This window comes from Octopus bimaculoides, chromosome 6 (assembly GCF_046866305.1).
Source record: "Octopus bimaculoides isolate indiv1 chromosome 6, ASM4686630v1, whole genome shotgun sequence".
Lineage (NCBI taxonomy): Eukaryota > Metazoa > Mollusca > Cephalopoda > Octopoda > Octopodidae > Octopus > Octopus bimaculoides.
The window spans coordinates 45,747,306-45,761,411 of NC_142933.1; the positions used below are offsets into that span (position 1 = coordinate 45,747,306).

Consider the following 14,106-nt stretch of genomic DNA (forward strand, 5'->3'; position numbering starts at 1 on the left):
TTAATGCTATCGTTGCTTGGCTTTAGGCCAGCTGTGCTTTGTGCAAACTTATGATCAAAGGTATTCCAGCCATGCCAGCCATGACCATTCATCCTGTTTTATAAACATAGTTTTACCTTGGACTACATCATCCAATGATGCCTTTCTGTTTTAAGACAATATGGTGTAATTTGAGGGAGATTTGGTTGCTGTTTCTAGCAGGTCAAACGACTATGTAGCTTCATACCTATATATCTATATGAAGTGCTGGTATTATTCTCTGTTACTACACAGAATTTCATGAATATTGCCTTTACGTCATCAGCAATATTTGCGAAACTGGCAGAATAATCACGACACTATAAGAAATATCTATATTCTACTTCAATTTTAAGTACTTTTGCTTTTAAACTATCACTCTCTCTCTCTCTTTCTATCTATCTATCTATCCATCTATCTATCTATCTCTCTTTCTCTCTCACACACTCATAGTCTTAGGTATTCCTTTTGTAGTAAGCATGCAATTTTATCGTTACTGTGAGCAGTAAACTAAGTGGACACACCAAAAATTTTTAATCTTGCCATGGCAAAAGAAAGTGGGATAGATCTGACCAGTTTCTAGTTTTCTTGGAGCTTCATCAGCGAACAGTCTTCTCAATACAGAGAGAGATTTGTTGTTGGCACTCTGTCGCTTACGACGTTGAGGGTTCCAGTTGATCCGATCAACAGAACAGCCTGCTCGTGAAATTAACGTGCAAGTGGCTGAGCACTCCACAGACATGTGTACCCTTAACATAGTTCTCGGGGATATTCAGCATGACACAGTGTGACAAGGCTGACCCTTTGAATTACAAGCACAACAGAAACAGGAAGTAAGAGAGGGTTGTGGTGAAAGAGTACAGCAGGGATCGCCACCATCCCCTGCCGGAGCCTCATGGAGCTTTAGGTGTTTTAGCTCAATAAACTCTCACAAGACCCGGTCTGGGAATCGAAACCGTGATCCTATAATCACGAGTCTGCTGCCCTAACCACTGGGCCATTGCGCCTCTACAGAGAGAGATTAGTAGCTATTAATAGTATATGCAAACTCAGATACAGCTAAGCAAGTTTATCTAATTTGCATAACAGTACATTCTTGGAGTCTGTGTTTACTTAGTTGATTAATCATGCTCTATACACTAGAAATTGGAGTGATCCTATGTTTCTCACCTATGGTGAGACGAAAAGATGCTGATGTACTGTTTAATTTTTTGCAGCAAACATTGACTGAAGAAAGAAAGCCAGAAACGACCCATCCTTTTTTACCCCATCCTTCTAATTGTTGTTTCTCTCGTCCGCCTTTTTATCGTCTATCTCTTCAAATGTTTTATTGTCCTCTATTGCATTTTAGTTCCATTTTTTTTGTATTTATATACACATATAGCGGTGTACGTACACACTTGTTCTCACCTTATAGTAAGTATGTATCTAAATTTTTTACGACTCTTTTACTCTATCTTTTAGTCCCCCTCATACTTTCTTCCCCTTTTCTTTTTCTTGCTCCCCTTCTCTCTCATATTTCTTGACCCTTTCTTTCTTCAACTCCTACTTCTCCTCCTTGTTTATCTCCCCTGTACCTTTCCCTTTGTCTCTTTGATTTTTTCCTAATCCTTTAATCCTGCTGCCACCTACCCTTCTCTCCTTCCACATGATCAGTGTCCGGCCAGCCATAATCTTTCTTTCTTGGCCTGACTGCTGGCCGCCAACACCTCTTATGTCCATCTCCTATGTTCCTGCCTTTAGGCTTTCACTTCATACACACCAGCTCACGTTGACTCGTTTTCAGTCGAAAGACACCTGTTGTTATATTCATGTTGTTTGTATTTGTAATTGTGTACCATGTTCTCCGTTTTTCATCTTTGTTCCCGTACACATTTTCTAGCTTTCTTACAAAAAATCTAATGCTCTTAGCTTAGACTTTTTTGGGGATAACCAGATCGAACTGTCTCAAGTGTAACTGCCTGAAACAGTAAGGATATCTGGTAACTTGACTAAAGAAAGAAGGCCACGAATGACCCATCCTTTTTTTTCCCCTGTCCTTCTAATTGTTGTTTCTCCTGTCCGCCTTTGTATTGTCTATCTGTCTGAATGTTTTATTGTCCTCTATAGAATTTTAGTTCCATTTTTTATATTTATATATCCATATAGCAGCATATGTACACACTTGTGCTCACCTATATATATAGGCTGTGTAAATTATAGAACATTTATAAATAGAAGGTCTTACAGCTGTTTCCAGGATATTTATTATATTCCTTCATTGGAGATGGCGTGAGAGGATGGTTAAGCAATAGTTAATTTAGATAAGATAGGAAATAGAGAGTGAATGCAGAGATATTGTATTTGTAAATCCATTGTTTAGGCAGAATGGTATACATATAAGATTCCAATACCCTGTGAGTAAACTTGAATAGTCTTTAAGATTGGTCATTTCATTTGTGAATCCATTATTAAGATTCCAATACCCTATGAGTAAAATCCAACAGACTTTGAAATTGGTCATTCCAAATACAGAGTTTATACACAGTGTTATTGAATCAAGGGTTCTTTTTAAAGTGACCTAATATATATATATATATATATATACATACACATATATATATGTTTTATGTCTATTTATGTGTATGTCTGTATATTTATATGTGTGTGTATGTATATTTATATATATATATATATATAATTATATGTATGTATATATGTATATGTAGGTATCTGTGTGTGTATTGAAGAAAGTCTGTTTCTAGCACCAGTTTAAATTCTGCAATGCAATGCCTCTCATATCACTACATTATATTATTAGTAGGTCTCAGTTAAAGTTGTCAAAACTTGGCTATATGCAATATAATATACTCTTCCACATCAAAACAACATTATTCAAGATCAAAGTTAATTCTTATCGACAGCTATTTGCACTTTTACACAAAGATTGACAACATTTTCCACTGAAATAGAATATTACACACACACACACACACACAAACATGTTTGGTTGGGGCTGGATGGGTGTAACTTTATTTTGTGAATGAAATGATGGGAAAATGTTGCTTCAAAATTCACAATAGATGAAAGCTAACTTAAAATAATAATAATAATAATAATAATAATAATAATAATAATAATAATGCTGATAGGAGCAGTTATTCATTTTATATTCGTGCTGTAATGTTTAATCGGATAGAAGGATTTTATGAGGGCTAATGCAAAAGAACAACAGTATTAATGAGCAAAATATTGATGACAAAAGAAACTTGAAAGGAATTTGAATTTTAAAAGTGCATGTGAGTCTTTATTTTTTATGAACTCAGTTTTTTTTTTTTTCAATTTTCTTTCTGTATGCATATAATTTAATTATCTCCAAAAATAGAAATTTATTTTGAATTAACCCAACAAACCCTATAGAAATTATATTTTCCAGAGACTTAAAAATTTTCAGTTTTCCCCCATGGAAGTGTCATGTTGGCGCTTCTTCACTCCCAGAGTTTCAGAAAGTGAAAGTATTTATCTCTTCAAAAGTAGGTGGTTTCCAGGTGCCGGTTGGGGGGGGGGGGATCACATTTTATTTAAATGCTATAAACAATAAGACAAAAATACTTCAGATCAGTTATCAACTAACAATATATGGCTTTTATAAAAGTTATTTATGATAGCATTATGTATAGAGGGAAAAAGAACCTTTTATTCAATTTTTAAAGCTAAGTAAGATAATGAGACAAAAGCATTTTAAGTCAATCATTTATTGAAAATACATGACATGCACAGACTGAAAACACCTTACATAGTATCGTGGCATTACATGTAGATTCAGTATTTTTCATGTTGAAGATTAAGACGAATATTGCAGCCAACGCCACAAAGAAACTCTGCCATGGTCTTGTGATTCTCACATCCAATGGTTTGATTTTTTTCTGTGATATATTTTTTTCCTGGATTTTGACTTTGAGGTGAAGTGACAATATAACCACTCCTGTAAAAGGGAGATATCAAAGGATGAAAGTAAAACTAGTGGTGAGATTATAGAGTACTGGCCGGATTGTCATCAAATTACATTCCTTGGTTAATATTGGTTTCAAATTTTGACACAAGGCCCTGCAATTTCAGAAGAAGGGATAAATTGATTACATCAATCCCAGTGCTCAATTGGTACTTATTTTATCGATCTTGAAAGGATGAAAGGCAAAGTCGGCCTTAGCGGCGTTTGAACTCAGAACTTAAAGACAGGCGAAATGCCGCTAAGCACTTTTGACCAGCATGCTAATGATTCTGCCAGCTTGCTATATTTTCCTTGATTGGTATCAACAAAGCATAAGTTGTTAAATCACTGAGCAAAATGCTTAGTGGCATTTTGCCCATCTTTATCATCCAAGTTCAAATTTGATCCAAGGTCAACTTTGCCTTTCATCGTTTTGGAGTTGATAAAATAAGTACCAGTTGAGCATTGAGGCTGATGTAATTGACTTACCTCCACCCCCTAAATTACTGGCCTTGTGCCAAAATTTGAAACCAATATTAACAAAACATGGCAATTATTTTGAACCCTTTGCTTGTCAAGGGCATTTTCATGACTTCTAGTTAGCCATTGTTTCATATGCTTTGAGTAAAATGTCAGTTTCCTCTCATAAGTCCCAAGTCACTCTGGTGGTTAAAAAAAAAAAAAAATTAGTAATGTTTATCAGATATGAAGCCTGAACACCAGGGAAATGTGTCCTGTGTATCACTTCTGATACGCAGGACAATCAACTACTCAAGTTTCAAATGTTAATAGAAAAGAGAAGGATTAACAGTAAATACACAAGAAACTTCTGCATATTTTAGGCAGTTCAGCAACTCAAGTTTCGAATGTTAATAGAAAAGAGAAAATAATTAACAGTAAATATGCAAGACATTTTTGCAAAATTTAGATCTGCGATACATTTGACTTTGTCTTAGTGTGGTGAGGATATAAAGTTCACTGAAGACTTGCATTATGTAGATGAGATGTGGAGGTATACTAAAAGATTTTGCCATGAGAAATGTTTGATCCGAGACATATCTTCTAAGGAAAACGATCTTTCTGTGTAATTCAGCAGTCTCAAGTATATTTTGATGACTGACACGCGTGTAAAATAGAGTGTTAATCAAAACTGTTGCTGCAATATATACTCAGAGTATTTTATTCAAGATTAGCAGAGATACCCAGCATTTCTCAGGATTAAAATGACATAGTCTTTTATTGTCTTACTTGCTTCAATCATGTAACTGCGGCCATGCTGGAGCCTCACCTTTAGTTGAAGTAATTGACCACAGGATTTGTTCTTTGTAAGCCTAGTACTTATTCTATTGGTGTCTTTTGCTGAACTGCTAAATTACAGGGATGTAAGCACATTAACATTGGTTGTCAAGCATTGGTGGGGGAACAAACACAGACACACACAAATACACACACATAAATGACAGTCTTCTTTCAGTTTTCGTGTATGAAATCCACTCACAAGGCTTTGGTCAGCCTGAGGCTATAGTGTATGTGTGTGTGTGTGTGTATATATATATTTATACACACACACATATATATATATATATATACACACACATATATATACACATATATATACACACATGCATATATATATACATATGTATGTATATGTATATATATGTCCATTAATGTATACATATGTATATCTTTATATATGTATATATATATATATATATACATATATATACATACATATATACACACACACATATATATATACACACACACACACACATATATATATATATATACACACACATATATATTTATACATATATACACATATCTATATTTATACATATATACACATATATTTACATATACATGCACAGATATACATATATATATATATATATATATATACACGCATTATATATATACATATACACACACGCACATACACACACACACACACACACACACACACACACACACATATATATATATACATATACATATGTATATACACATATATGCATATATATTTATACACATGCATAAATATATATACATATGTATAGATATATACATATATATATATATATATATATATATATATATTTATATATATATATATATATATATATATATATTTATATATATATATATATATATATATATATATGTATATATCTATACATATGTATATATATTTATGCATGTGTATAAATATATATGCATATATGTGTATATACATATGTATATATGTATATATATATATATATATGTGTGTGTGTGCGTGTGTGCGTGCGTGTGTGTATATGTATATATATAATGCATGTATATATATATATATATATATATATATATATGTATATCTGTGCATATATATGCATATGTATATATACATATATATGTGTGTACATAAATATATCCACATATATATACAAAGATATACATATGTACATATATATACGCATATATATGTATACATATATACACACACACACACACACATGTATATATATATATGCATAGTGATACTATTGAAAGTGAGACACTACTAAAATGAAAGTATAACTTATTCAATTGAAGGTTTCACTCCTATTCTTTGAGTTTCGAGACATAATATGGAACCATTGCCAATGTTGCATTGTTTTAATCCCCAAAAGTTACATGTTGACACTCCTGGGGTCTCATAGTATTGCCATGTAAAATTTTATTTGATTTGGTTGTACCATTTGAGAATGCATTGGGAACAGACAGAGATACAAAGGATTATATATATGTAGATTAATTTCAAATCTTCATTGAAATTGAGGATGGCACATCTAAACTATAATATAAATATATTAGACCAGCTTAGTTAGATTTTCACCGATTTTAGATGGGGAATTTCTCACATTCTCTTCATCATGCACTTCAAAATGATAGTAATGGGGAGAAGCTTTTTATGAAAAAGAAAATATTTTAGAAAATCTTTGAGGGTGGCTTTGCAGCAGGCAGGGTTGGGATTTTCCAAAATGATGAATTTTCATGGATTTCAAAATTTGTTTTAAAAAAAAGGCCTCTCCCATCGTTTTAAAGTGCATAGTGCAAAAAAAAAAAAAAAAAGAAAAATTGAAAAATTTGTCATGAGGGCCCGGAGAAGGGTAATTTTTCATAAACTTTCCTCTTGTCATTTCGAAGTGTATTGTGAAAAATAAAATTTGAAAAATCTTCATCAAATGAGAAAATCCAACTTATGTGGACGACCTATTCCAGACTCCTGTCCTAATATATGCCAGCATGTGTATGTGCACACCCAGGTTTTTTTATATATATATTCTGATATAATTGTAATCTACACCATCAGAAAGGTATTTTTTTAGAAAATTTCATTGCAAAAATATTCATTTTTCAGAAAGTTATGTGGGGACATTCACTTGTGTAGGTATGTCTTTTTTTCTGGTATTTCATAAGGTTGCCATGCCTGAACAGTCCAGAATCCAAGACACTACCACTAACAGCCACCATGATACACTATGGTCTTTCCCAACACTCACTTTGGGCCTTTAGTGTTGTGTATGTTTGAACCTGAATCCAAGACATGTCCTGGAAAATATAGCAACAATGGCCCTCACTTCTACAATTCTAATGCATTTGAATTTTCAAGTAGTACAACAAACAGAAATGTCATCATATAGTTTCGTTTTACTGATGTTTAATCTACTAAAATTTATGGAGATTGCTGATCAAATTAGTTTCACTTTAGGATCACAAACCGAAAGAATGCATCAATCTCAATAGTTTTAGTTTCAATTCACATTTACTTTTCACTCTTTCTAAACAAGCTTGTCTTTTATGTTATTTTTGTACAGTGTGCCTATTGTGTGATTTACACTTCACGGCAGTTGATGGACATTAATAAAGTCTTCAGTGCTGATCAGCTCAATATCTAGTTGAGCATGACTGGCTTTTATAAATTAGTTGAAAGGTAGACTACGAAAGAGAACGGAGAACAGTATTTATAGTGGTTGATATTTATGACTTTTTTAGTCCAAATTTCACCTGAGTCGAAATTGTCTTTAATCGAATCTGATAGAACAGTCATTGTAATGGTACATATGGTTAAAAACAAAAGAATACTGCTACTCTCTCTCTCTCTCACACAAAAATATATAGATATATACATACTTGTGTGTGTGTGTGATCAGCAACCGTTTCATGTTTAACAGCTCAATCCTGATTGAACAGACTTATGATCAAAGACGATTGAGCTGTGACAATTCCATCTGTTTAAAGGTATCTAGAACTACATTATCCGCTGTGTCTTTGGCATTTTTTTCTAAGATGAAAAATAGTGATTTGAGGAAGATTTGGCAGCTACGAAAAACGCAATAAAAATTAGGGCAAACTAACTGTTTCAGAGATATTCACATTTTTATGATGGTGATGGACAAAGGTAAAACATGTGCACACCACCTAACTCTAACCCCAAAACTAAGCCTAAAACTAACTCTGACCCTAAAACTAACCCTAACCCTAAAACTGACCCTAACTCTAGCTCTAACCAGTGTGCACGCGATTTGCCTTCACCCAACATTCTATGGTAAAATAAATGTATGTATTACAAAAAAAAGTAACAAGAAATAGAGCAAGCTTACCGTTTCATATATATCCACATTTTAAAGAGGGTCCTGGATACTGTTTGCTGCTCTCTATAAGAAAGCAATGGAAACATTCAGCATGATTCAGAATAAACTTAATGAACAGATACCTCACCACATACTGCGTGAGGTACTTACACCTCATCCCAGGTCTCCGAGCAATTTCCTTCACACGTCCCCAAAGTCTTTCAACAGTCTGAGTATGAATACTTTGATTGCCAGGATCAACAAAATATTCACTGAGATTGATCTGGTAATGGCTAAATCCATATTCTATGATTCTCATGTATACCTGTCAACAGTCACTAAAAATCACTGACCCCGGCTAAGCATGATGAATAAGAAGAGGAATAAGAGTTGCGGTATCCCTTGACTCGCCCTCATCACAATCGGAAGATAAAGGCATCATGAATGTTTTTTTTTTTAAACTCTTTCAATTGTACATCAACATCACAATCACTAGATCATGAGTGCAACACCCTAACCACTAAGCCATGAACCCATGTGTATGTATATAAATAAATAAATAACTATAATATATATATATATATATATATATATATATATATATATATATATATATATATATATATATATATATATATTTATATATATATAGGGTGTGCCAAAAGCCAAGCACCAAAGCATTTGTCATTATATTTATATTACGTTATTATTATTCATTTTGTTTATCATGTACATGTGTATTCACCATTATTTTATTTTGTTCATTTTAGAAAAATTCAATCACGTCTTTCACAATTCTGGAGTATATTAAACTTATTTTGTGCATGACTTTTGGCCTACCCTGTATATCTGTGTGTATGTGTGTGTGTGTGTGTATTTATGTCTCCTTGCCTTGACATTGCATGATAGTTATAAATGATTTTCACTGCCATAAAAGCAATGTCATTCATTTCCAATATTCTTCAAGAACAGCTCTAGCCATGGGGAAAATATTACCTTGCTTAGAAACAGGTGAGGGTTGGTGACAGGAAAAGTACCCCAGCTGTAGAATATCTGCCTCAATAAAATCCATTTGACCCATACAAGCATGGTAAAATGGACATTAAAATGATGATGAAAGAACATGAGGATTATATGAAATTACTATGTTTTTTTATCAACTTTAAAAATGCTTGGAGCATCAGTTTTGTTCAACAACTTTGAATGGTTTAGAATACAATGGGATCATGATATATAATATTGAAAGGGTAGGAGTATAATCAATCATTTTGAGCAATTTTCAAAGATAAATCCAGTCAAAACATTCTTCCTGCTTTATGTTTAAACTGACCATATCTGGCCCCTCACACCTATCCTACAATGTCAATCTAAAAATAAATTACTCTATCATCAAAATCTTGAAGTTATGGGATAATACATGATTAATTCAAAACAATATGAATAAATTTAAATACAAATTACATCTAACAGAATAATCTGAATGCTAAAGGGTGAAGAGTATTTTAGAATCATTTTGTACATTTTTGATAAGCTAAAAGTATTATGGAATCAGTTTTTACCAATTTTAAAAGGCTGATGGTTCACTCTGTCATCTTCTCTCCACTACCTTTATCTTCTTTTCCAGCTACCCACCCATATACAATGGGGGGTTGCCATGTATCTTCTCTATAGTAAGACACTTGTGCTTATCCCTTTATCACACTTTAGCTTCTCTGTACCTGGCCTAAAGCCACTCCTTCTTTTCTCAAAGGGTTTTTTTTTCTTGTCTTGGAAGTTACTTGGAGTCCCTCTAGTATTAGTGGCACAAAAAAATAACACCCCCAGCCCACCATCCAAAATAAAAAAACAAAAACATCTAATACACTCTGTAAAGTGCTTGGCATTAGGAAGGGCATTTAATCATAGAAAAGCTAACATTGAAACTTGAGGCAGTCTTGCAGCTTGTCAGATCCTTTGGAACCATTCAGCTCATATGACATTAGAAGACAAACATTAAATAATGATGATGATGACGAAGATGATGATAATGATGATGGTGATGATGATGACAGAAGTATCCTGGGGTTGTGGTAAGAACTTTTGTCAAGTTAATTAAAGAAAAAGAATTGAACAGATATTGAATAAATTGCAAAATTAGTTTCACCTACTAGAATATCATTATGAAACTATCTCCAACTGAGTTGTATAGACAGTTATTCAGGATGTAGTTTTTAAAAGATTACAATAGAAACACTGAACATTAGTGAATGGCACACATTATACATCAATGTACATTAGTTGAGTATATTTTCCCCTTAAATACTGTGTGTTTAGAGTGTGACACATGGATATTACTTGTTTTAAAAGTTAAATCAATACTATGATGAATCAGTGTTAGATGTTAGATTGAGGAGAATTAAATCTTTGTCACACGTACACAAAAAAAAAAAGACTATAAATATATTTCATACGACAGATGGCATATTTGATTTATTTAATTTTTTTGTTTTTGTTTTGGAAAATTCTGTAAATCTCAAACAGATTGTTGATTATTTCAAAAGAAACTTTTAATACTGTTGAAGCTAGCTATCTTACATACTGTGCAAGATAAGAGAGACAAAACTTGAATGAATATAATTGGCAATGAAATATTTACAGCCCAGTGGCAAAGTTGTAGAAGCAGAAAAAAAAAATATTCTGAATTTTTTTCTTTTTTCATAACGATAATCATTTCTGTTAATCGTACTATGAATTTATAATGAATTTTCTTATTTTCCTTATTTTGTTGGCTGTAAAGTTAATGAAAGTGGTTGTTAACATCAGTTTTGTTTGGTCACTGGCTGATTGCTTGCTATGTATTTGTTTGAAGGAGAAATATTGAATATCACTGTTATAAATCTCTATATATGTATTTCATGTTCAGTGACATAGATCTATTGACCTTGTGTTATCAAATTAAAAAGAAAGAAAACTGCAACTATCACTAAACATAACATAAATACAGGAGTATCATCATTATCATCATCACCATCAACAACACCTAACATCCATATAGCAATGGAAAATGTTAAGTCTTAACATCCCACTGGGAACTACAATTAATGAACATTTATGGATAGTGAAATCTTATTTTAATGAATTTCCAACAAAGTTGTTTTACATTTTTTTTTTTCAAAACAGCATCAGGTTGTGAAAAATGTTTATTCCTTTGAGGAAAATTTGTGTAATTACATTTTTTCTGGAATTATTCCAGTAATTAAAAGCTGATTTAGAAAATATTGTATCAATACAAATTACTGTGTAAATATATTTATTGTTTCTTTGGTCTTCAAACATTCTGTATTTTCCTAGAATTTTTCTATCCCATTTTTGCTGAGTTACAGTTTATGGAATATAGTGCTTAAGGAAATCTATGTAAAAAATGTCTTGCAAACAACTCGCACATGCAAGTGCTACAAGTTGAGAACTCCGCATACCAGAAACCAGCAAGTGTATGGGGTCATCAGGAGAGAATGCGCGCTGTTTCGGGGCCTACCTCTCGACGGCATCAATGCACACCGGCCCCCCTCACTGATATGAGGCCCTGCATTAAATCACATCAAAACCTTCCTTTTATATAGAACCCTCACTAATTTACACTTCTTTTTGCAACGCTGAAAATTCTCCTTGACTTTCTCTGTCTGTCTGTCTGTCTGTCTCTCTTTGTCCATTGCATGGCAATTGTGACCTAGTGTCATCATCATGCAAACAGTGTTCTTGCTTTCCAATCTTCTGTGAAAACATGTTTGGCCATGGGGAAATATTACATCGCATGGGAACAAGTGAGGGTTGGTGATAGGAAGGGTATCCATCTGTTGAAAATTGCTTCAATGAATTACATCTGACCCATTTGAGCATAGAAAGGTGATTGTTAAATCACATTGGTGATGATGTGTTTGTGGATTCATGATTTGTGGAAATTGCTTGCATTGATATTAGTTGTTTTTCTTCACAGATAATCTTATTAAGCTTAGATAATGCTTAATTATTGGTGTCTAATTTTGGAAGGTTCTGTGGCACATATGTATATGTGTGTATGTATATATATATATATATATATATATATATATTATATACATATTTTTATCTTATGATATTTACTTTGTATTATATATTATACTCATTTATTGTGCTTTTAATTATTAATTTTTCTATATGTGACAGTGGATTTTCATCGATGAGTTCATGAACCTTGGTTCTTTTCCCTAAAACTATATATTTATATATATTTTACTCTGTAAAGCTCAATTTAATTTAAATTTTTTAGAAATTGATTTTAACTGAGTTTTTACCTGTAATTTTGGATTTTGTCCCTAATATTATTATTATTATTATTATTATTATTATTATATATATATATATATATATATATATATATATATATATATATATATCTTTACCAATTTTTTTTGTTTACTTCTTTCAGTCATTGGACTGTGGCCGTGCTGGGGTACTGTCTTGAAAAACTTATAGTTGAACGAATCAACCCCATTATTTTTTAAACCTGGTACTTATTCTGTTGGTGTCTTTTGCTGATCTGCTAAGTAATGGGGATGTAAACACACCAACACCAGTATTCAAGTGGTGGAGAGGAGGACAAAGACAGGCACAAGGACAAACACACATACATCTATGCCTATTTATCTACATTATATATATATGTATATATATATATATATATATATATATATATAAGCTGAACTATTGAAGCATCAGTTGTGATGTGCAAGAGAGACGATTGCGCTGGTATGGTCATGTAGCGAGAATGGATGAGGATAGCTGTGTGAAAAAGTGCCACACCTTAACAGTTGAGGGAACCTGTGGAAGACATAGGTCCAGGAAGACCTGGGATGACGTGGTGAGGCACAACCTTCGAACATTGGGCCTCACCGAGGCGATGGCTTCTGACCGAGACCTTTGGAAACATGATGTGCGTGAGAAGAACCGGCAAGCCAAGTGAGACCTAAATCTAAGGCCTCAGCCAGCCCACTTATGCGTACCTTCCTTCATTGGACACTAAACTCTGCTTGCAAAGACCTGCTGAGGCAAGTGAAATCGATATCGAATTAAATTCAACGACTGGCACCCATGCCAACGTCATCTCCATCATTGGAAGACCTGTTGGGGCAAGCGAAAGCGAAATCGTCATGGCACCTGTGCCCAGCATCACCTTCCTGGCACTTGTGCCGGATGGCACATGTAAAGACATTCGAGCGATATCGTTGCCAGTGCTGCCGAACTGGCTCCTGTGCAGGCGGCATGTAAAATACACCATTTTGAGTGTGGCCGTTGCCAGTACTGCCTGACTGGCCTTCATGCCGGTGGCACGTAAAAGCACCCACTACACTCTCGGAGTGGTTGGCGTTAGGAAGGGCATCCTCTGCCAAATCAGATTGGAGCCTGGTGTAGCCATCTGGTTTCACCAGTCCTCAGTCAAATCATCCAACCCATGCTAACATGGAAAGCAGATGTTAAACGACGACGATGATGATGATGATGATA

At 33.5% G+C, this 14,106-nt stretch overlaps 2 long non-coding RNA genes across 2 annotated transcripts in view; one reads left to right on the forward strand and one right to left on the reverse strand.

Annotated features, from left to right (window-relative positions):
* The window catches only part of LOC149135042 (uncharacterized), a 206,458-nt gene that overhangs the window by 64,465 nt on the left and 127,887 nt on the right, over positions 1 to 14,106 (forward strand). The window lies entirely within an intron of this gene.
* The window catches only part of LOC149135043 (uncharacterized), a 31,737-nt gene continuing 21,367 nt past the window's right edge, over positions 3,737 to 14,106 (reverse strand). The window contains exons 3-4 of the long non-coding RNA XR_016242247.1: positions 8,617 to 8,670; positions 3,737 to 3,982 (exon numbers count right to left, since the gene is read on the reverse strand). This is a non-coding gene — a long non-coding RNA (uncharacterized LOC149135043). The remainder of the gene's footprint in view (positions 3,983 to 8,616; positions 8,671 to 14,106) is intronic.